This window comes from Neopsephotus bourkii, unplaced genomic scaffold, assembly GCF_033783945.1.
Source record: "Neopsephotus bourkii isolate Nb327-2 ecotype Australia unplaced genomic scaffold, CSIRO-AGI_Nbou_v1 NB_1825, whole genome shotgun sequence".
In the NCBI taxonomy this organism is placed as follows: Eukaryota; Metazoa; Chordata; class Aves; order Psittaciformes; family Psittacidae; genus Neopsephotus; species Neopsephotus bourkii.
The window spans coordinates 6,053,228-6,076,222 of NW_026902298.1; the positions used below are offsets into that span (position 1 = coordinate 6,053,228).

The window sequence follows — 22,995 nt, forward strand, 5'->3', positions numbered from 1 at the left end:
GTTTTGTGTTTTCCTCTTGTTCAGATTGCAACCCAGCATTGCCCTGCTTAGTGCTGTTTCTCAGGTATACTGCTTCCCTGACCCTTCTTGCACCAAAACCATGTCAGCTAGATATATTTGTGAAGTGAATATATGCAAAGTGCAGCATCTTTATCCTGAGTACCAAAGCCTGGAATTACTGTAGCTCAAGAAACATGGATTTCATGCGCACAGGCAACACACTTGTGCTTTTTTGGGTCTTCCCATGTAAATAAGCCTTCGGTTTGTGATACCTGTTGGGATGGTAGACCACTGCTTGGGATTTCTGCATACTCCATATTTATCTAACTGTGAAGGATGTTACTAGGCATCATAAAGAATTTGTGACAAACAGTGTGACTACTAGTCACTAACTGGTAGTATTTTGTCCTGCTGTTGGGGTTTTTCCTCCCTCAGCTAGAGGGAGAGCCATGACCTTAACATTACTTAATTGGAGCCTTTTTTTGCATAACTCTCCACTGACTTTGGCAGTATGGTTTTACGAGTACTTTTAATTGATATTTGTATAGAAATGCAGTCTCCCATTTTTTTAACAAGACTAATTCAAGTCACTGGTCAACCCAGCTGTTCAATCAAGGATATTGCACAGTGCTATTTATTTGGCCTGGTTTGAAGATTATGGCCACCCCAGAAGCAAAAAAGGAAAAGCAGGTACTGTTGGTGAAATCCTGCATCTCTAGGCAGGTTCACCGATGGATGTTGTTAGCTTGGAATTATACTATTATTATACTTGGAATTACAGCAAATAAATATGGCTTTCTTTTCTTTCTATTGACTTTCACAAACACAACTAGAAATATGCAAAGGAGAAGGAGATCTCTTAACCTTAGAATTTCAGACCAGTTGGATTTAAGCAAACCACCCGTTTATTCTTAGATTAATGGCTTGCAGGCAGACTCTATCCGTTGTGGACTGCACTGCCTTAATTTGCAACGGCAAGAGTTAATGCTAGTAATTGCTTTTCCTCTATAGAGAGAGGCCGTAGTAGATTGTTTTTACATGGCAATCTGTGATTGATAGATCAGGGAAAACAGGACCAAAGAAGGTTACTGCCTCCCAGCCACCTCCCCCTTCAAATTAAAATAATTTGCAATTTGTAGGATGCCCTGTCGCACGTGCTGCGGGAGCGAAGCAGTAAACACACTAGGGCTGCGTTCCTTTAAAGCAGTGAACCTCTTACTGCATTTCTTTCATCAAACCAAGCAACTCATGTTGTTGGAAGGCCATTGAAAACAAGTGTGCTGGTGAAACAGCCCCCAGACCCCTTCAGCAAACTTCCTGTACGGTCAGGCATCGGACCTGATGAAAGAGCCTGTTTGTGAACCGTTGGATTCCTTCCATTGATTTGTAAATCCACTTTAATAAAGTACTGCCCAGGCTAGTGAAATGAGCAGCTGATGTTGGGCTTCCATCAAGTTCGTAGCAAATAATCTGATGCAGCTTGTATCACTGGTGCTGCAATGTGCTTTTTAGTGTATTTTTTTTTTTCTCTGCTGCGTTGGATCCTTTGGAGACTGGGGGAGTGGGGAGAAAAAAACCCCGCTGTCTCCGTCAGCTACACATTACATGGCTGCTTTATTTTTTACTGCTGCTAAAACTCTGCTTATTTAATATCGATCATACCAAGGAGCCAGCAAAGTACGGTGTTAATTGGGTCCACTGGAATTCTTGTCCCCTGGGAGGGGAGAGCTTCCTAGGCAGGGAGGGCGGAGGGAGGGAGGGAGGGAAGGAGGGGAGGCAGGCAGGGAGGAGGGGACCCACTGTGCGCCGCATAAAATGTAAGTGCACTAGACATCAAGGCTTCGGCTTGCATTGCTGGAAAGCGGTCGCGGCGTTTCCCAGCCGCCCCCCTCCTTTCAGAAATCAGGCATCTCGTTTCTGTTTTTAGTCTGGTAGCTCTTCTTGCATTAACAGCTCCTTTCTTCTCGCTTATTTTTCTTTCCCTTTTTTTGTCTTTTTCCCCCCCTTTGTAGAGCGTTTTCTTTCTTTTTTTTTTTTTTATTGTTTTCTTCTCCTTTCTGCAAAGCTGCAAAAGCTCTGCTTTGAAAACTGCTGCCCCAGAGTGCAGTTGCTTAGCTGTCCTGTCAGCATTGTTCTAATGCTCATTCCATATGTATGTCACATAGGAGCAGTACCCTCCTCCTCTCCCTTCCCCCATCCATGCATTTGATTCCCCCCCCCCAAAGACTGTTATTTTTATATATGTATTTTTTCCCAAGGAGCTTGCAAACAGGGAAATTCAAACTGCATGATTCTGTGCTATGGTTACAACCACAGCCAGGACCAGATTTCTCTTAGAGAAAAAGTGTTTGTACCTTCTTTTCCCCACTCCCTCTCTTTCTTCCCTATAAGCACAAAGACTTTAAAAACTAAGATCTGTAGTTCCTCTTGCCTTTCCGCGTTACCGTGACAGCATGTATCTCTGTTGCTGAAGAATGAAGCAGGCAGGCTGGAGTTTTTTTCTGTTCAGTGCTTTTGGGACCACTAAAGACAAGTCCGCAGAGAAATATATACAGCAACTGTGCCAACTGAGTTTCTCATGCCTGTTATCTGTCACTTACTCTGACTAAAAGGTAAGGGATTCTTTTTCTGTTCTATAGATTCCTTGTTAAAGTCTTTGTGCATTGTTTGTGCAGTGTCATTTGACATGTGCAACTAACTGGCTCAGGAGGGAGGTGGGTTATGAAGATTTTTGTGTTAAGGTATTACCGGTCACCCAAGGAAAAGCTCTTTGCAATCGGAGGAGGGAAAAAAAAGTCTTGTTTCTAGGAATTTTTCCCCTTTTCATGTCAAATGTTTCCTCCAGCTTTCCTCGCTCCTGATTGAGACATAAAGCCGGGGCATTACTGCTGCTGCTTATCGTTCCTGGTGCTCTTTCTCTACCTCAGCAGCACACGCACCCAGTCTGTTTGTGCGTGCGCATGTGTGGGGTAGAGCATAGCCCCTTTACATGGGAAATACTTGGCAACATGCGCGTTCTCCTCATTTACTGTAACTAAACGTCTTCAAACACTCTTTGCAAGGTAAGAATGCCTTAGTTCAGCATACTGCAGCTTATGCCTGTTTAAAATTATTACTTGGATTACAGTGCATACTGTGGAAAGTTATTAGTTTCCACAGAGACCGATTTAACTGGGGGGTATGTGTGCAGCGGTTCTGTTTTGTGCTTTACATGCACTGCTTGTGGGAGAGTATGAAATGTTATTTTTTCCCTTAGTTCTCGGGAAGGGTGAAGTTTACACTGTCCGTTAGGCATAAGTAATGAAGTTATGGCTGAAATCGATTAAAGCTGTAGAGAAGCATATCCTTACAAGGCTTTTCAACTTAGCCCTGAGAGTCAGAAGATAGTTTATGAAAGCATTTTTTCCTATTGCACTACATTGTAATAGGCAGAAATGTTAGTGGGAAGGTGTCTTCACCAAGCAGAAATAGCAGCAAATGATGTCTGGGCAGGACCATTATATCATTTATGCATTAGAAACCTGTTTAATCCACAACCTTGGTGTGCACTGCTTGTTTGTGTGTGTGTGCTGGATGCATCTTTCAACAGCCTCTTAGTTCAAGAGGGCTTTGTTTTATAGAATGTGTTTCAGCTTTGCAAGCAGAAGTGCACTCTGTGACTGTCCCCTTAGCTGTGACATGGTCCTGTTATTTGGAGGCTGAGTTTTTAGGGCTTGCTTTGGCTTCTTTCTCAGGTATTTGTGTTCTTACTTCTTAGCTGTTAGTTCTCTGCATAGAAAATGCATCTTCAGGGTGTTCATTTCTCATGCTTTGAAATGATCAGTGGCTGAGACAGTTGAGCAACCTCATATCTAATAATACCGCTTTACCTTGAATGTTGCATTGCTTATTTGAATAAGTAGGAATGGCACCAAATACATAATTAGTTTAAAAACAGTCTAAAAATGCAAAGTCTGAAGGAAGAAAGTCCTGTCTGCAGGCATTAATTTCTTTCTTTACTGTAGCTGTTTATAATGTCATTTCAAAATCAGATTATTTCCTAACACATGCTCTGTGACTCTATTTTCCCATGATTGTTGCTTTATATCAGCACTGAGAAAACAGTCATTTAGATAACAGGTTTTCATTGACATCCTTTCTATAATATAGAAAGGAAGAAGCAGTAATAAGTTAAATTGGCATCTGCTAATTATACTGAATACAGATTGTGAGCTCTGCAAGTCGTCCCTTGCCTTAATGCTGTTAGCATATTTTAGCACTGGCAACCAAAGGAAAGCAACTGGAATGTTCCTGCTTGTTGTTTTTTGAGGGGAAGAAAAAAAGATGACTTGTATAGAAATGTGAAGTTTGGGTGGTTTTCTTAATGTTTATATGCTGGTTTTGAACAGGAGGGCATCACATAGTTCGGTAGCACTTGGTAAAACTGGTTAGAGATGCTTGAGATAATGACTTGCCTGGTGATCATTAGTTTTGACCCTTGGTGACAAAACCATTGCTGTCCCATACAAAACTTGGTCATTGGGCAGGAAAGTTTGAGTGTTTCATAGTCACCCAATACCTGTTACTTTTGGGTTTCAGAGAAATACTAATAAAAAAATACTGTTGTGTTCTGAACTTAGCTGTGGTTCTTCATACTAAGAGGTGATTCTGCTCATCTCATCTCAGAACCTGGAGTCTTGCTCTCCCGTGGAAGCAGAAGAGCAGCACTTCTGCCCAGATGTGCTCATTCCTGCCTTGTGGCTTTCCCATGTGCAGCAACATCCCTGCCTGGCCATGGCACCGAGCCCAGACTCAGGAGATGAGGAGCTCAGCTGGTGGCAGCTTTGCCACCGGACACGCTCCAGCCCTTGGTGCCGTTAGCAGCGGCAGCAGACGTGAGCGGTGATGGTGGGTCAGCCACTAGAGGGGAGACAAGAGCTGCGCTGTGTTATTGTCTGTCACCACACAGCACCACATACAACGATGTCTATGTATGGTTTGTGGTATGCGGTGGGAACAGCCAGCCTGTCCTGCATCCTCTGTGTGCTGGGAGCATCCAGTGGTGCTCGTGTGGGGCGTAGCATGGGCTGATACAATCCCTTGTCCTCAAGGAACACCACGCTTCTGGGGTGAATGGTGCTCCCTTGCAAGTTTGGATATAGCAGAAACGTGTCTATGCTTTCTCTGTTTTGTGTGTGTGGACCTGTACAGCCTCCCTCTTGGGTGGTAGTGAGCCCAGCCTTGTTGAAGGCATCCAAATTCACTCTTGTGTCTTTGTAGAGGAACTTTTTGCTGAGGACTTGACAAAAGCAGGAGGCTGCTGTTTTTTTGTTTGCTTCCAACATCTATATATCACAGTCATATGCTCTTAGATTGCTTTAACTGGAGTTAATAGTGAGAGGTGGCTGGTAGGCAGTGGCTCACGACCTCAGAAGTTAAAGGAAGTATCTTTTTTTTCCTTTGTGGCTACTTAAATCTTCTTTGGAGAAGAGAAGCTGCATGGAGACCTCATATCATCATTCCAGTATCTGAAGGGGGCCTATGAGGATGCTGCGGAGCAACTCTTCATTAGGGACTGTAGTGATAGGACAAGGGGCAATGGGTTTAAACTTAAACAGGGGAAGTTTAGGTTGGGTATGAGGAGGAAGTTCTTTACTGTGAGGGAGGTGAGGCACTGGAATGGGTTGCCCAGAGTAAGTGCTTCATCCCTGGCAGTGTTCAAGGCCAGATAGAACAGAGCCTTTAGCAACATAGTCTAGTGTGAGGTGTCCCTGACCATGGCACGGGGGCTGGAACTTAATGATCTTCAGGTCCTTTCTATCCCAAACCATTCTATGATTCTATGATACATAAAACTTTTATAGATAATGATGATTTGCCACATAGATTTACTGTAAATTGTTTCATCCTTCTGTAGAACTTATTGTCCTGAGTGATGGGAATGGGCACACTGGGAAGTATCCTCTGCAGAAACACAAGGCAGAGTGGAGGTGTGAGTCCTCCAGGTCAAGGTGAGGTTTCCTGGGGGTGTGCAGCAGAGGAATCGTGTGCTTTGGCTGTTGGTGTAGTGTGTTACAGCAGTGCCCTAACTCCTGTCTTCATGGGAGCCTCATTTTGCTGAAAGTGGTGTCAGAGTCTTTTTAATAAGACATTATGATTTTGGCTTCAATTTTAGGTTTTCTTAACTCTCTTATATACATGTGTGAAATGCAAAGCATATTTAATGAGAGAATACTTCAAGTGCTTCCAAATTAATTAAAAACAGTTCCACATCTGGAATAAATCCACTACCTTTCATGGGTGGCTTCAGCTTCATGGGTTTTCTCTCTTGTGAGAAGCCCTGTAAATATCCCTGTGTTGATGCTCTTGGAAGCTGAAGTTGCAGAATCCAGGCTTATTTTACAAAAGGGAGAGGTCTGAAACCCACAGGGATCAATGGGATCTCATCCTTTATTCCAGCAGACTTCAGATAAGACCTAATCATATATACAATTATGATATACCTATGCGCGGTCAGGTATTTTCAGAGTACCTGTCTAGAAGGTAGCTTTGCAAGTCTTAATTAAAATGTGTGGTTCCTCATAGTTTAACTGCTGTTTGAATGAATGCAGGTTTCAGTGGGGCTTGACTTAGGCACCACCAACAAAAAAAACATTTTTATCATGAACTTTTTTTCTTCTCCCTCCTCTGTCTCCAGAAGTCAATGAAATGATCAGATTTTTCTCTTTGGGAATGTTGTGATTTCAGCTGACACCACCAAGAGACCTAGAGATAGGCTTATTGCAGGGCTAAAAATGCAGGGTTGGGTTGTTTGAACTGCATTAGCATCAGAATAAGAAATTGCAGGGTGAGTTGGCTGAGGTGGCTGTGCAGAACTGGGGAGGGTTCTTTGGAAAGCCTCAGAACTGGGAATTCTTTTCCATAAATAAATAAATCTGTGTCCCAAGCGATTAACGAATACAGAAGTCTGGGCAACTTTTAAGCTGTTTGGGTTAGTTGAAAAAAACATATGGTGCTCAAGTTAGTGTTGCTGATTTCCATTCCTCCCCCCATTATTTCCATTTTGAGGTGGGCTTTTATTTGACTTCCTTTATTTTTGCTGAAGGATGCTGATGAGAGTGTTTTTGCCAGCACTTTTCTGTAACACCGCTGTTAACACCCACATCAGTTCCAGCATCTGTTGCAGCAATGTGCTGCCCCTGAAATTTTTGATCCTACAGATACAGGTCGGGATTGCAGGCAGCTTAGTGCTTCAAGGACTCTGTTTTTGGAGTTGTCTGTTGTCTGCTTGTGCTGGTTACTCTGGGAATGCCAAGGAAATTATCTTGCAGGGATCCCACTGTGAATGCATATACAGCTTTTCTGGGGGATCTCAGCGTGTTTCACAGACCCAAACTAATTAAACCTCATGACATTCATGTCAGGCAGATAAGCATGAGCCACAGTAAGTAAGCTAAAACAGAGAGAGGTGATGAGCTCAACTTTCCCGTGGTAGTGAATAATGACATTCCCATTGAATGGAGTTGTAGGTGCCTTGGAAATGAGGCCACTGGTGGCTTGGCTGGAGAGCTACTGTTTGGAGATGGACTTTGTGGAGGCAGTTAATATTTGCAGTTTTACAATCCAGCATTTGCCTTTTAGAGACCAAATTAGTTCAGATCCCCTCAATGTTTCCTTGCTGGTGAGTTCTTGCTGCATAAGCAGCAGCATGTTGGGAGGTTACTAAATTGTCCTCTTACCCTTCTAGACTTGAGTTTTCTCAATTATCCAGCTTTGGTTGCAATCATAACTTCTAAGTATCATTCTGCATTAAGCAGAAAGTCCCTGACTAAGGTGCGCCAGCTCTTGCAGTGCTAACAGCTTTTGAAAATTGCTGTGCTTTTAACTTCGTTTGGATAGTGTTTCCAGTAATTCCATCTCTGATGTGGCTTTTGAGAGAGGATTGATATGCTCGAGATTACTGATGTGGTCACTGTTGGTCATAGGCAATAGAAAAAAACAGTGCTGGTGAAGTGGACGAGCTGGCAGTACAGTTAAATGGAGTGGGAATGGGAAAGTTCACTTGCTTAACTGCTTCAAGTGCACAGTTCTTTCAAGTACAAGAGTACCAGACAATGCCTTTAGAAAACAAAGGTTTAGCCAGTCTGGTAACTCATTTATGTAATTATAGAGGGGGTTTAAAGAAAGCAATCTAAAGAAGGATGTAAGGAAGCATCAGATAATTATGGTACTATAAGCAGGTTTGCAGATACACGAATACAATGCGTAGGTTTCCATTAGGGCATGATGTACAACTGGGATATCTTGACAAAGAGAGAGGAAAAAGCAGTAGTGAGGGAAAGCGATGGCTCTAATTTCTACAGCCTTTCAAGAAAATGTCTTAGGCATAGGAGCCAGCTAAAAAGGTTAATTGGGCAAGATCAGTTATTGTGCTGTGTGAAAGTGAGCTTCAGAGCTTGAGAGGAGAAAGCATCAGACAAAGGAGAGAGGTGTTTCATGAGATGAAGCTGTTTGTGCGGTGGTGAGAAATGAGGATTAGCCCCAGTCTGGAAGAGGGGAGGTATAAGAAAAGAGACAGAATTTACTGAAGATGTCAATGTTGTTTCAATGATGCAAGACCCTCAAAGCAGTGTGCAGATGGAAAGAGAAGGGCAGACAAGTTGCCTTTGTGTCTGCATAAAGAGGCAGTGAGGGTTACAGTGGGAAAGGAGTAAAGTTTGGGAAACCAAAGAGACAAGGCACAAAAGAAGAGGTGGCACAAAGGCGATGGGGCCCTTTGTACCAGCTCATCACAGTGCCTGAGAGCATCCCAAAAAATGACTGAGTTGTAACACTGCCTGTGCTGCCGGGCAGGGTCTGGCAGCCAGGTTATTCTAGCACTTGGCTATCCCTGCCTGGGGCCACACTGGAAATGCTGTGTGTAGCTTAGGCTATCTGCTTTTATATAAAGTGTTACAGCCATGGAAAAGAATGAGCCAAAGGGAATGTAAAGGTCACAGAGAAAGATTACAGGGGCATCCAACGGAAGAAGCAGGGATGTTGAGGTATGTGCTCTTATAAAGCTGTCGCACGTTCTGGAAGGGAGGAATACCAAAGTTCATCCACAAAGTGACGGGGTGGTTGAACCTGCTGGAACAGCTTTGTACTCAGTGGCTGTTGGGTGGAATAAGCTGCCACAGAAATGAGGAGAATAAATGAATGCTTGTTGAAATTGAGACTAAAAGCTGGGGATTTGGCATGATTATCTAAGTGCTAACACCAAAAAGCAGGAGTTAATTTTGCGCTGGCCTCCTTGCTGTAGACCAGCCTGTCTTCTTGGGAAACATCCCTGAGAATGAGCTATTGATAGTGGAGCCCAGGCATTCATTTTTAAATTAATTTGAATAATGCGGGCATAAGTCAGTTTGTGTTAGCGCTTGATGCTAATGAAATGGATTTCAGACCAACAGGCTCTGGCGAAGGGTGGAGCTTCAGCATTTCCCCTGTTGCACATTTCAGTCTGCTGAGAAGTTGGAGCAAAAGGCTACATCTCTGCTTCATTTGTTGCTGGTTATGCAGTTTAATTAGTGCCCATCATTACACATTTCTGAACAACTCTCAGGAAGCTGGATATGGGCTTAGTGAAATCCGTAACTGCAGAGGAACTCTGTAACTGGATGCTAAGAAGGGACTTCATACGCAGGAGACAAAAGGGTCCTTTATGCAAAAGTAGCTTGTTAGCTTTTTGTTTTTAAGCTGTAGCATGTCTAAGCGATCAGGGTGTCACACAGTAATAAACTGTCCAGCCCCTCCAGAATAGACATTCTTGGTGGTGATTTAGAAGGTGCATTTATACAGTAGTTTCCGACTTCATTACTACACTGTTTCCTTGGATACTGAGTGTTTTGCATATAATTACGAGAGGGGCATTAACAATGCCTGGTGGTTCTAATGGTTTTAAGAACATTTTTCATATTACCTGGTTAGTGATTCTGTTTTTCCTTTTAATTTCCTATATCAGAGAGGAAAAACAAAAGGAAGTGATTTCTGTCAGCTAATTTACACAACTTCTTTTGAGCCAAGAACAGGTTTTATTTCATAAAGTGTGGAAATCCTGCATGCTATTTGTAGAATTATGTCCCTGAATGGGTTGCAAATAGGAGTCGAAGTGGTACTATTCATCACCACATCAAATTCACACTGTTTGGGAACAATCTTACAATAGTAAAGAAAAAGCTGTTTAAATGCTGGGCAGTAAACAAAATTTGTTATGGGTGTGAAAGCATTTAAATACTTCATGTGTCTATTTAAGACGTGGGTATTTTGATAGTGCTCAGTATGTTTCTCGAAGGTACTTTCTGCTCTTTACACACCATCTTGGTTGCCTCAACTCCGGCTGTTGTTTGACAAACAGTTTGATCTGCCATGGACATGGAAAGGATCCCTCCTGCCTGCCCAGGCGCCCGTTCCCATCTCCCTCCCTCCCTTTTGTTCACAGGCATGTTTGCAGTAGGGTAGCTCAATCCACAGTGAGAACAAAATCAACAAAATATACTCCAAAAAGGAGGGGAAAGGATTGGGAAGGGGGGGATAAGCCCAGGACAGCTGGTGGCCATGGTGGCTTATTTGGCTGTAAAGTGATCACCAGGCTGTGCTCGAAGTGATTGTGCTTGAGTACAATTTGGCTTAGTTGTGCAGGGTGTCTGCAGCACTTGTGAAGAAGGTTGTAAGAGCGTCAGGCCGTGATGCCTGGGCTGCAAAGGATGCATTTGTATGCGCTTGAGGAATGTCTGTCCGGGAGCAATATTTCTGCATGTCAAAAAAGAATTAATGCTTTCGTGTTCTCTGGGACCTCATTGGACCTCAGGATATCCCCTAGAAACACAGCAACAAGGATTTAAACTCTTAAATGACTGTAACTGTCACAAGCTATGTAGTTACATGAGGTATGAGGGCAGCTGGGCATGATGAAATAGGCTGTATGTGTGTGTGCAAACACACCCCCCACTACAAGCATGCTCATTTATTGAAACTGCTTTTTAAGTTCAAGCCATTTTTTATACTGATAAAGGAACTACTTTATATTCCTCCCAGTACTTTTTCTTCAGAGGAACAATTGTATATTTCATTTAATAAAATAAAATACAATCATTTTTCCAAAAAACACAGAATACAGAATTTAATACAGTAGCATTTGACCATAAATTCTAGGGATACATGTGAGATGGCTCTTTTACAGTACGCTCAGTTTTATTGCAGTCCTCATAGTGGCTTTCATATGCCAAAAGCTATTCAGAGTCTTTTCTTATAAAAGTGCTATAGAAGTATATTATATCCACAGACATTTTGTCCTTACCCATTATAGTTTCACAAGCGAGGCATGCTTCCTTTTTCCCCATTCTGTATGGATGTGTAGCATTGCTAGGTTTGCTTTAGTAAGCTGATGCATTGCTATTTTATAACTCTTCTGCCTGTTCTGTTCCTTACTTTCATCTTAAAAATACAGAGAGAACAGGTAGTGCAGCTTCAAATAAGGCAGAGTTATTCCTGATGACTTTGATTATTTCACCTTTTTACCTTTCTGGAGATTTGCAGGGGTCAGATTGAAATTGGCAGCTGACTTTCAATCAGTGCGTAGCAGAGCTTGAGGAAGAACTGTATGCAAGTAGTGCCTTGCTATGTGAAACTTCAATTTCAGTTGAGGTTTTAAATTCAGCAGCAATGAGCTTCACTGGGCTAACAGTTGTTATTTAGGCTGGAGTCAATTTTATTTCAGCTAAGAGCTTTCTCCATCTCTTATCAAAATAAAAAGGATAGGAAAATGGTGAGCATGTGTCTGGGAGGCACGGGGTGTGAGTTTGCTTCTGTGGGATGCTCTAAGAAGGAACATCCACATGCCTTTTTGTAGGGCAGTCCCTGCGAGATGTGGATCAGCATGGCACCTTTGGCACCAGGTGGGAGCGATGGAGCAGCTTGGCACAGCCAGGCATGGATTTGAAGGGATCTGGTGGCATGATATGGGTTTGCCACCACTTTTTCCCTCCTGGTGAGCAAACAGAAGGTATAGAGCCAGTGGCTTGCTGTGTTTCGGGGCCATGGATCTGCAGCTCAAGGATGTGTGCCCTGCCCTGTTTATTGGGAAGTGCCAAGTTGGATGTTCAGTGTAATGTGATGTGAGGCATCCCCAACCAATATTTGGTGCTTTCTGTCCAGAATTTGAGGGTACAGACTTGCAACTTGACCTTGTGCTGCAGACGATCCTGACTGCAGGAGAGCAAGTGGGGAAAGGTGAGGCATTAAAGAGATGCGACTGTTCTTCCTTATGGCTGCCATTTTCAAAGTCATCATGGGATCACAGAATCCTAGAATGGTTTGAGTTGGAAGGGACCTTAAAGCTCATCCAGTTCCAACCCCTGCCATGGGCAGGGACACCTTCCACTAGACCAGGTTGCTCCAAGCTCTCTGTCCAACCTGGCCTTGAACACTGCCAGGGATGGGCAGCCACAGCTTCTCTGGGCACCCTGTGCCAGCGCCTCAGCACCCTCACAGGGAAGAGCTTCTGCCTAGTATGTAATCTGAATCTCTCTTCCTTCAGTTTGAAGCCATTCCCCCTTGTCCTATCCCTACATGCCCTTGTAAAAGCTTTCTTGTGGGCCTTTTTACGGTGCTGTTGTTGTTGCTACCCCTGCCTTAGTAGCCTCCATTTAATAATCAGTGTCTCCAATTAGCTTTCCAAGATCTACACATAATTTTGAAGACTGAACCCAAACTCCTTACCTGTGAATAAATGATGAGTTTTGAATGGTTGCCACTGAAATGGTGGTGAGAAACGTAATTGTGTGACCCTCTGTCCTGGAGATGCAGGACAGTGATGCTGGTGAGCATTGCTTTATAGAGAAACCTTCTTGCATACATCAAGCAGATGCAGAGGGCAGTGTACTTGAGGTGGTAAGAGCTGGCAGGGCGGTTGGAACTTGATGATCTTAAGGTCCTTTCCAATCATAATTAGTCTGTGATTCTCCATGGGGTGTCTTCCATGTGGCCTAGAGCAAGGGGCTTTCCACACAGACTGGGCTGCTGCGCTTGTTTAAAATGCCTTTCATGGAAAAAGGGCAGATCATAGCACTGTAAAGCTATTTTCCCAAGTCTTCCATGCAGGAATCCTGTGGATATTTGAGGGAACATATTTTTCCCAAGGGAAGCATGGAGCTTTGTTAGTGATGAGGGCTAAAAAAACCTTTCAACTTATTCAGAAAAGAAAAATAAAATCAATTAGGATTTTGACATATGAAACTGCTCATAATGAAATGATACTCTTCCTGAGGTTCTGCCTGTAATGCCAAACATTTTAAAGGCACTTTTCCAAGGTGATTATTGAAACTCTGTATTAAGATATACCTCATTTAATCTAGCATATGCCGATTGCCATGAAGAGATTTTCAACAGATATTGTACCATGGTGTCTGTTATTCTCCAGGACATAAATAGCTGCTGGACTGTAGATGTGGGTAGGTGGCGGCTTATGGGTAACCTCTTTTCTGGCAGAGAAATAATGGGCTGTTTGTTCCTCCAGTTGAAGTCCTGATGTGTTTTGATGTTTCTGATTTACATTTTTAGCACTGTTCCTGATACCATTCAGTGTTCTGGGAATGGTCTTTAAACTTGGTGTTTATTTTGGAGCGTTGGTTTTCCAGCAAACAAATAATGTGATTAGCAATTAATGGTTTTGCTATAAATAAACAAGAAGCGAACAGTTCAGCTTTAAGTAGTGATCTCTGCTCTGCGGAGCTTTTAATTGGGCTGTGCCTCCAAAGTTGAGCCTTTCCAAACACGCAACAGGCTTTGAGGGACTCCCAGCTGTGGCGGCTGAACTGGACGAGTTGGAAAGCTGAAGCTGTAGTGGTTTGAGTTAATGTATGGTTAGCTGAAAAATGGTTATCATCTCAAATATCTCTGCATGAGCCAGCCATTGGAGGAGGGCAGAAGTGTGCATGGTCTCAGTATGGTTGTGGTGGGAGTTCCAGCGTGCAGAAGACTTTCAGTGCCTTTCCCTTGCGAGCTGCTTGCTGTGGGGTGGGTGCCTGGTGGATCTGGTAGCAGAGCCAGTGTTGTGCAGCCAAGGCAGAATCTGTCTGAGCGGCACCAGCACTCCCTTGTATGCATCAAAAATAGCGTGTTACAGTATCCCATTCAAAGTAATGGCATTCAGCATTCTGTATGTATTCAGGTATTTCTAATGTGGATATCAGAAAGCTTTCTTCCTTGCAGTGACTGGGCCTTAACACATGGGCTGGAAAGGAAGGACATTTCTAGGTTTCTGTCATGTTATGTTGGTTTAAGGCTGACTCCATCTACCTTTCTGTTTCCCACATATCTGTAGTGTGGATTCCACTTACCTGAAAGAAACCGTGATGTATTTGACCCAATGTATCTGTGAGTCGCTTATTAGGCAGGCTAACCAATTTCCATAGCCTGAGCTGGATGTGATTTTAAGAAATAGTAGCAATAACCCTTTCTCTTTGTCTGAATGCTGCCTGTTTTAACAACCAGCAGCCTTTCTGGTTTTTTTTTTTTGCACAGCAGTTTAGAAAGCAACCACTGTATTTATCAGTGATTGTTTTTCTCTGTGTTTTTGTGAACAGTTAGGTTAGGGTTCCTTAAGTTTTCAGAGGCTACTTCATCAGAGGGCCAGTGGGAGGCTGGTTTTGGGGAGCTGCCTTAAAAAAAGGTGGTTGCTCTGCAGTGCCTGGAAGGCAGACCCATGTGGGCATCTGTAGTTGGTCATAGACAACTCAGGTGGGTTGCTGCAGAAGCAGCTCTGTGTTAAGCCTGTGGCACAGCAGCAGGTGCCAGCACCCTGCAGATTCTTTCCCTGTCGAGAGAAAAATGTTCACTGCTAAATCTGGGTTTCGTTCTCAGCTCTCAAACTTGTTGAGAATCTCAATCAAAATATTTGCTCCTTGAACTTCAAGCATGATCTCTCTGTATTGCGGTGTGTCACAGTCATCTTGAAGAGAAATGACATTGCAAAACCAACAATCCCCTTCCTACACCCGAGAAAGAAATAATTTTTATTTCTTTTTTTTTTTTTTCCTCCAGAATCATAAGATTTAGGTTTTTCTCAAGTGGTTGTTCTGTTCAATTATGGTTTTTTGTTTTTCTTAAGGGCACCTGGATGCATCCATGTGTCTTCATCCAAGACTTCTTCCTGTATTGCTGAGGCAATGCCATTTTCTCAGGTCACTTTGTGTGTTGCTCCTGCACGGGCCAGACACAACCAAGTTATGGTAGAAACTGGAGGATCACCAACCCTGCCTGTACATTTGGACAACAAACCTGGTGGGCAAGACGATGCCTCTGCCTCTGTGCATGGTCACTGTGCTAGTTAGTGGGTCGTGTCCCACAGTGCTGCTTACCAGCCCTCCTCACCATGTCCCATGCTCTGTCTCTGTTCATGTGTGGAGTGAAATGCTTTATTCTACAGTCCCTTTGTAAAATCCTTACTGAACTGGCATTATTTTGACTCGGTATCTTGTAATCATAGGATCATGAAATGGTTTGGGTTGAAAAGGGCCATTAAGGATCATGTAGTTGTCCAGAGTCTCCTGGTCTCTATTTTATATTGTGTTTTTTACTTGGAGCTGTCAACTGAAAAGAAGCTTTTGTATATTCATCTCTTTTTTGAACACCTTCTTTTTGCCCATATATAAAGGTCTGGACCATTTGAGCTGCCTTACCTCCACACACAGAGTGTCTGAGGGAGATATATATATATAGTATTTTTCCCCCCTGAGAGTAACAGCTTACCCCAGTCCTTACACCTACATACCTATTATGGCCCTGGAAACAGTAGTTGTAAATCACAGAGACTTCTTTCTTACTATAAACTATATCCAAATAGTTTATACAAGCCTGTGCAAGCTGTCAGAGGGAGCATGTGCAGCATCCTGAACACAGAGCAGACTGGTGGCAGCACCTTGGCAGTGCCTGGGACAAGCAGGAGTGGATTTGCAGGAAAACTACCATGGAAAAGAGTGCAGGATGGGAACAGCCTTGCGTGGAAAAGATGAAAGATGCTTCATCAGCTACAGGGACACATCTGCATCAGTGCTGCACTGAGGCCATCCAAAGTGCTCCTTCCATGGTGCTGCATGGCAGGGTGTGATCTTGCCTGTGGGTCCTCAGCAGCAATTCAGAGAGCCCTGGCCCCTGAGATTCAGAGCTACAGCTTGGTAAAGAGCTGTTTATGGGGATCCTGATTAATGTGTGGGAAAGGGAGAAATGGGGAAAGACCAGTACTGACAGGAGTGGGACTAACCAGTCCTAGATTTTTCATATTGTACCTAGAAAGAGCTTCCAAGCCAGAGCTCATTGTATGGGAGTCAGAGTAGATTTATGATGTAAACCAAAGGAAAAACAACCCCAAACCACCAAATAAGCACAAATTGTATTCTTGAGCATGTTTCATAAGGAAGCAAGTAGCCCCCTTGAAAATAATTGGCTCATTTTGAAACTGCCCAAAGCTTCCCCATTTTACAGTGATTAAGAAGCAGGAGCCGGGGGGAACTGGAGATATACCAAGCATGAAAACTGGATATCAGCCTTTGTTTCCTTGGGGGCAGACCACCAAGGGACAAGCTCAAATCACTTGTAAGGTGGCTCCCAGGAATTTGCTTTCAACAGATCTCGCATGGAGGCGAATTATTCCTCCTTTCTCTCCCCCCCCCCCTTTTCCCCAGGCCACATTTCATCCTCAAGGGGGAAGGGAGAGTCCAACAGACCCTTTGCATCCTTTCCCTGGGCAGACAGACGACGCCTGGCTCCTGCTCACAAGTGGAAGCATTTGCTCATGAACTGATACTCGGCAATAATTGGTGTTGTATGGAAAAGATCCCAGCACCTGCTAGCAAAACAAAGTTATTCATAACATACGGCCGGGTGGTTAAATCTTCACTTCCTAGGGACGGCCTGAATTACACTCAATACATACTGAGCAGCCTTTCTCCTGTGTGGAATTATGTGCAGGCAGCAGGAGGATTTGCAGCTCTAAGGATGGTTAGGATTTATAGCGCTGTCTTCTGCAAGGACTTACTCTGCAGAAATGGTCGTTTTGTATTCATCTTCTCTTTTTGGGATAAACACATCATGATATAATCATATATATGGAAAAGTGGATCTTTGTGCTCATCGGGGAGCAGGTAGCCCCTTGTGTATATCCCCTGTTGTAAATCTGTTGGTGTCAGTCAGGCTTTTTTCCCCCCTCCTGTCTTGAGTTGAATGCACATTTTTAATTCACTTTTGCATGGCACAAATTCTGATTTCTTATTCTATTTTCTGATTCCTTTTCCTGGTGAGTAGATCGTTAGCTTTTCCTAGCTGGATAAATTATTGTGGAGTGCAGCTCAGGGAAGGTGTCTGGCTGGATGAAGTACCATTTAAGTGTGTTTTTTCCCATATTCTCCTTTGACAACATGCTAGTGATACTGCCTGTGTAAGGAGGAGAGGGTATGAAATTCATGGCTATCTTCAGTCTGTGCCAGAGCTTTGCTGGTAGAATGGCATCTTGGTCTGTAAGTTCCATGTTAGTTAAATACTAATTTCCATGAGTTTGGGAGTTTTCCATAGGTCTGTGCTATTGAAGAGACTTCTTCCAAGAGAGGGCACTGATGTACATGGGCTCTCACCTCCTTGTTGCATATCTGTAACAGATTGTGAAAAACATCTTTTCCTATCACTGATGCAGCTTGACCAAAGCTTTTAATAGGTGACAACTACAAACCAGTTAAGATGCTTTGTAACCTTCATTGCACCCTTTTGGCAGATTCTCACAGCCTGGTAATGCAGGAGTTCTTGTTGAAGCAGATGCCTGTGTCGATAGAAAACAGCATTGAATAAGAGGCTTCATTCAGGTGCATGGATTTGCCTGTGTGACAAGCTTGTAAGTTTAGTGTTTTGCTGATTAGACCATAAGAATAAGGTACTGCCGATGGTGACATTTGAGTGAAAGGAAGGAGTTACTTCTAAGATTGAGGTCACTGCAAACAAAACCAACAGCTTCTATTCTTGCTTCAAATGCATGGCTTTGCTCCTTTTAAGACTTCGTGTGCATGTGAAGTTAATGTTCTTCTGCCTCCTAGAAGGGACTTTTATATTTTCAAATATAGCTTTTCGCTGTAAAGCTGCTCATGTAAAAGAATTTAAATAACTAGCTTTTGAGAGAGAATTGTGGCAACTCTCCTGAGAAAGGAGCAATAATTCCAACTTGACATATTTTTGCATATCATGAAGTCCCCATGTTCTTCTATGTGAGGAGGCACTCTTCCTTTTCCAGCTTCTTCAAGAGAAATAGCAGTCAAGACAAACACCTTCAAGTCAAGGTTTTGTGACCATTTTTTCACATATACAGGTGTGTAAACATCTTGACTCTCAGAAATTTGTCATCTGAACTTTAGAAACTGGTTTTCTCCTCCCAGCCTAGAGGACCCTGCAGGTAAAAGCTTTATTGGGTCCATTTGGTGAAGATGGAAGTTAAGGCACAGATTAGTTTCTCCCCTCTTCTCTTTCAAAGGACCTGTAGAAAGTCTTAAATAGGTGTGTTGTATTAGGTTGTCATGTTGCCTAAGTTAATTTACCTGATGGTCAACTGGAAAAATCCTTTTGTCATATGTGTAATAGGGCTTGGAGGGTAAATTGGGAGAGAGAAGAAGGGATTTCTTTTTCCCCTGTTATGGCCTGCTAAAATCTTACTCCAGCTGCTTGTTGAAGAAGTTTACCTGATGTATTCCTTGTATTCTATAAAAGCCCTTTTGGCTCATGTTTATGCAAGAGGAATATGCATTGTTTTGTTTTTCAGGGGCATTTTTATGGTATGGAAATCTTTGGAGTTAGAAGAAGGAGCCTAGGGAGAGGGAATCAAAGGATCACACAGCACTTGTCTCATATCTGCACATTGAATTAGAGGCATGATTTTGGTGTGCAGGAATCCTGAAAGTTCTTGAGACTTGAATCTTCCTTCTCAGTCTGGTGGGGTGTTATGCTTGGATGCAGCCCAGGGGTTGCTAGAGCGAAGATGAGAAAAAAGAATGATGCTCATACCTCTTGCAATTCCTCTAAGGAGCACCGGCCACCTGCAGGTCCCTGCGGCTACTCTGCAAGGTTTGGGTCACATAGTTAATCTTTGTTCAAGTAGAGAAGGAAAGTGACCGGCTGGAGAACTGAATGTGAAATTATAGAGTGATGTGATGTTCAAGTTTATTTTAAAGAGTATTAAAAATCGAGACACATCATTCTCTTTCTCCATTCCTCTTTCCCACTTCAAGGCCAGAGTATTTAATGTGAACCAGAGTGGAAAGATGCTGGACTCCTGTGCTGTCTTGTCACCTCCTTGGGTATTTAGGAGGTTTTTCTTTTAGCGTGTGCTCTTGTTAGAGTGGTTTCTTTTCTTCAGACTAACCATGTTAAGCAGTACCAGTGGATATATTATATTTGTTTTTAGTAGCTCCTGCCCAAGCATTTTAAAATCAGGCAAAAGTAATCACAACCTTTCTCTTCACTTGAAACCATAACATTTTTTTGACAAGAAGTGCCTTCAAAGAAGTGCTTAATTTATGGTGGGTTGCTTTGTACTTTGTTTCTGTAACCTATCGCATTACATTTCCTGTGCGTTGAGTATGTATGTATTACGAGCTCTTAAAAACAAATATCCCAGAAGAAAGGAGTTCAGTAAATGAATAAAGCATTCTTGGGTCGCACAAGTGGCAGTTTAATAGCTCATCCATTGAGACTTTCAAATAGTATAATGATGATGGCCGTATAACTATATGGACAGATGACAAACTTCAATGAGGAGCTTGTTACAACTCTGCATACCACATCTGAAATGAAATAAAACTCTGAAAGTGCTGCTTGATGTGAAAGTCCAATTTTTCCAGTGCCAACCTTGAAATTATACCTAAAAATACAGAATCTGTATTTCTGTGTGTACATATGTATACTTAACTGAATCATGTGCTCAGGGAAGCACACATATATACTTATATTGTTTGTAGGTGGAATTTAGTGTTTCAGGAGTGATCCTGTTTGCACTGAACCACTAAAACTTTTTAGAGTATTGACAGGACTGAATATACAGCAGTGTGTTTGAGATTAGGTCTTAGCCCTGGCTTTCTCTAAAAATAGATAAAAGGAATGGGAGCATAAGGTTGTCATGTTATATTGCCTGGGATATACACAACTTTTTCATTAAGTTCACTAATCACATAGCTTTGTAAATATCTACTTTGATGCCAGTCTGCCACAGCAGAGTCTGTAACCTTGGTTAGCCTTGGGTACAGTTAGCATGAAGGTAAGGTTTTACCTCCTTTTTTGCTTGTAGCAATGAATTACTCAGGAAAACTGATTTCTGATTATGGTGGACCTGGAATCCTGATGTTTATGGCCATAAAGGTGGAAAGAAACCATCTCAGGCTGCACTATGATGTGGACAGAAGAAACTAGAACACCAAATGAGACGTAAATAGGATAATACCATTAATTTCATTACACCAGAGAGACCTCCTTCTGAGAAGCTGCTGAACTCCAGTGAAAAGAAGTCTGGGTGTTCATATGAAATGTAACATCAGTCTCCATCATAAGCCAACAAAAAAATCACTTTCTCTTGGCAGTGGGGAGAGGCTGGTATTGCAGTATAGATGGAGGATGCTGAAGTGCTCTTGGTGAAAGGCAGCAAAATAGTGATTTGTCTGTTGAGTATTTTAATAATGCCTCATCACAGAAGAGGCTCAGCCCTTTATTTTGTTATGTGTTGGGTCTCTTTACAAATTAGAATTTCTCATTCCCCTTGGCTGGCTTTTCCTTGGCAGCATACTGTATATTGGTTGTATTTTCTACTTGAGAGCATTGTCTCCCACGCTAGGCTAAAGCAGCAGCTTTTAGTGGCAGTACTCAAAGTGATCACATAAAGCCCCATGAAAATAAGGGACTTTGAGATTTTCACACCAGTGGATTAAAGTTGATGAATGTTTGTTGTGCTGAAAAACAAGGTGTCACTGCTCTGATCTTTTAGCTGAGTGAAATGACAGCAAGAATATAATAAGTCTTTCCTAGCTGAAGTAGAAAAATTCCATCCTGGGTCTCCTGGGTGTCAACCTTGAGTATGGGGAGAGCACAGGGAGACTTGATTCCTCACATACACAAAGAATATTGGAGAATTGTGCATATTTGATATATAAACTGTACGAGGTGTTAATCATAGGACTTGTGATACGTGCACAAAAATTGAGTGGGCATATTGAGAAAAGGACCTGCCATATGTAGTTCTGTGGGGATTTGCCTGTCACTGGGGAATGCAGGTCCAGGAGTTGATAGAATCTTGAATTTTTATTACCTTTTTTAAGAGTTTCCTTTTTATTTTAACGGTATAATAGAAAAGAAGAAGAAAACAAAGTAGGAGGAGAACTGCAAAAACAAGTGTATTGAAAGATGAATGCCTTGACAGACACTTGGGAGAATTGATTAAATCGGTTAATGTGTTAAGCAATGGGGTATAGACAGTGGGATTAGGAAGTTAAGTGTTTTGTGTGGACATTATAACATAAATTGATTGTCATTAGTACTTAAAACTGCAATTGTCATTCAGTTCTATTGGAAATGATAACTAACATGAATTCATATTCCAAAACTTGTATGCAATTTATAAATCTCCTAGGGGATGCTGAAATCATGTTGGAAATTTAAATTCACGGCTGTCATTATCAACATCTTTTCCTATCTTTTCCCACTATGTATTCTAGCATGGAGAAAGCTACATTTTTGAGCAGCTTTTTAAATGACAATGGGAACAATGTGTGTGTGCAGTGGGTCTTTCAATAATTGCCTTTTAAAATTGATTTTTATGATTTTCACGAGTAGCTGAGAATTTACTCTGTAACAAAGAAGCTTATTCACACCACCCCACTGTAAGCACCTGCCTTGTTTCCTCAGGTGCCTTTCTTCTCCTTTCAGTGGGAAGCAATAAGCAAGACCTGGCTCACAGCTTCTGCACCCTCCAGCAGCTTCAGCCAGTGTCTCTGCTTGTGTTGTCGCTGTTTAACCTCCCAGTTTAGATCCCTGAAGGGAGGCACTGAGGCTATTTCACAACAGGACTGTATGGAGGTACTCCAAATCTTCCTCAAATGGCTGCTTATTAATTGCATTTGAATACGTACATTTATAATGAGCCTTGTGAAGTCAATAGAAAGGCTCTTGCTGCTTTGAGGTGGTTGCAGTGGAACAGGCTGGATTGAGACTGATGACAATGGAGCTGTGTGCCTTATTTATAGCCAGATTCTGCTTGGGGTTACCAAAGTGAAATGCAGTATAAGCTGGAGTTCACCCTGTCTGAGCAAGGACGCATTCATTCTCTTGCTGGTCAGGGTAGCCTGTGTTCAGCAGACATTAGATTTGAGAGGTCTTCACCTTTCTTAGGTTGGGATCTCAATAGTATCCAGCAAATAGAACATTTATTGGACATACAGAAAAAGCTGTTCCATCTGTGGCCTCGTTTAGGGTATGTTACCTAGTGTTACTTGGTGAAAAACAGTGACCATAATTACAGATGTGTTGTGGTATATATGCAAGGGTAGGGTTGCATCCTGTGGGCTAAATCAGCTGTGCTGTTTCCTAACCTGAGTCTTCACCTGGGAGCTTTATTGAGCAGTTCTATTTTCTTAATTATATCTTGCCTGTTCTAAGTATCTGGGTATGTGTATGCATATATATGTAATTGCATTTAATTAGCTATAATTCTTCCTTAATTTTGTTTTTTCTGAAGGTACATATAGTTAAACTAATGGCTAGGTAGTGACTTTCATATGCTGCTTGTTCTTGGTGGCTCAAAATTCATCAACCTTGTGATCTTTCTTAACTGTCCATAAAAAAATGGCAACATTTGACTATCACAGCACTGCACACATAATAAAAATGCTGTCTTCTTTCCAAACACTGGAACTAAAAATGACTTTTCAGTATGCTCTGAAAACAAACACGTTTAGGCTTAGT

The 22,995-nt window shown here is 42.4% G+C and overlaps 1 protein-coding gene across 9 annotated transcripts in view; it reads left to right on the forward strand.

The window, feature by feature from the left end:
• FAT3 (FAT atypical cadherin 3) overlaps positions 1–22,995 on the forward strand; it is a 410,737-nt gene that overhangs the window by 65,271 nt on the left and 322,471 nt on the right. Inside the window, exon 1 of one of the 9 annotated variants that reach the window (XM_061343748.1) lies at positions 2,021–2,612. The exons of 7 other annotated variants lie outside the window; for them this stretch is intronic. The gene's annotated coding sequence lies outside the window, so the exon portion shown is untranslated. Of the gene's footprint in view, positions 1–2,020; positions 2,613–2,964; positions 3,063–22,995 lie in introns of those variants that run through there. One more of the 9 variants, XM_061343749.1, reaches the window with a different exon arrangement.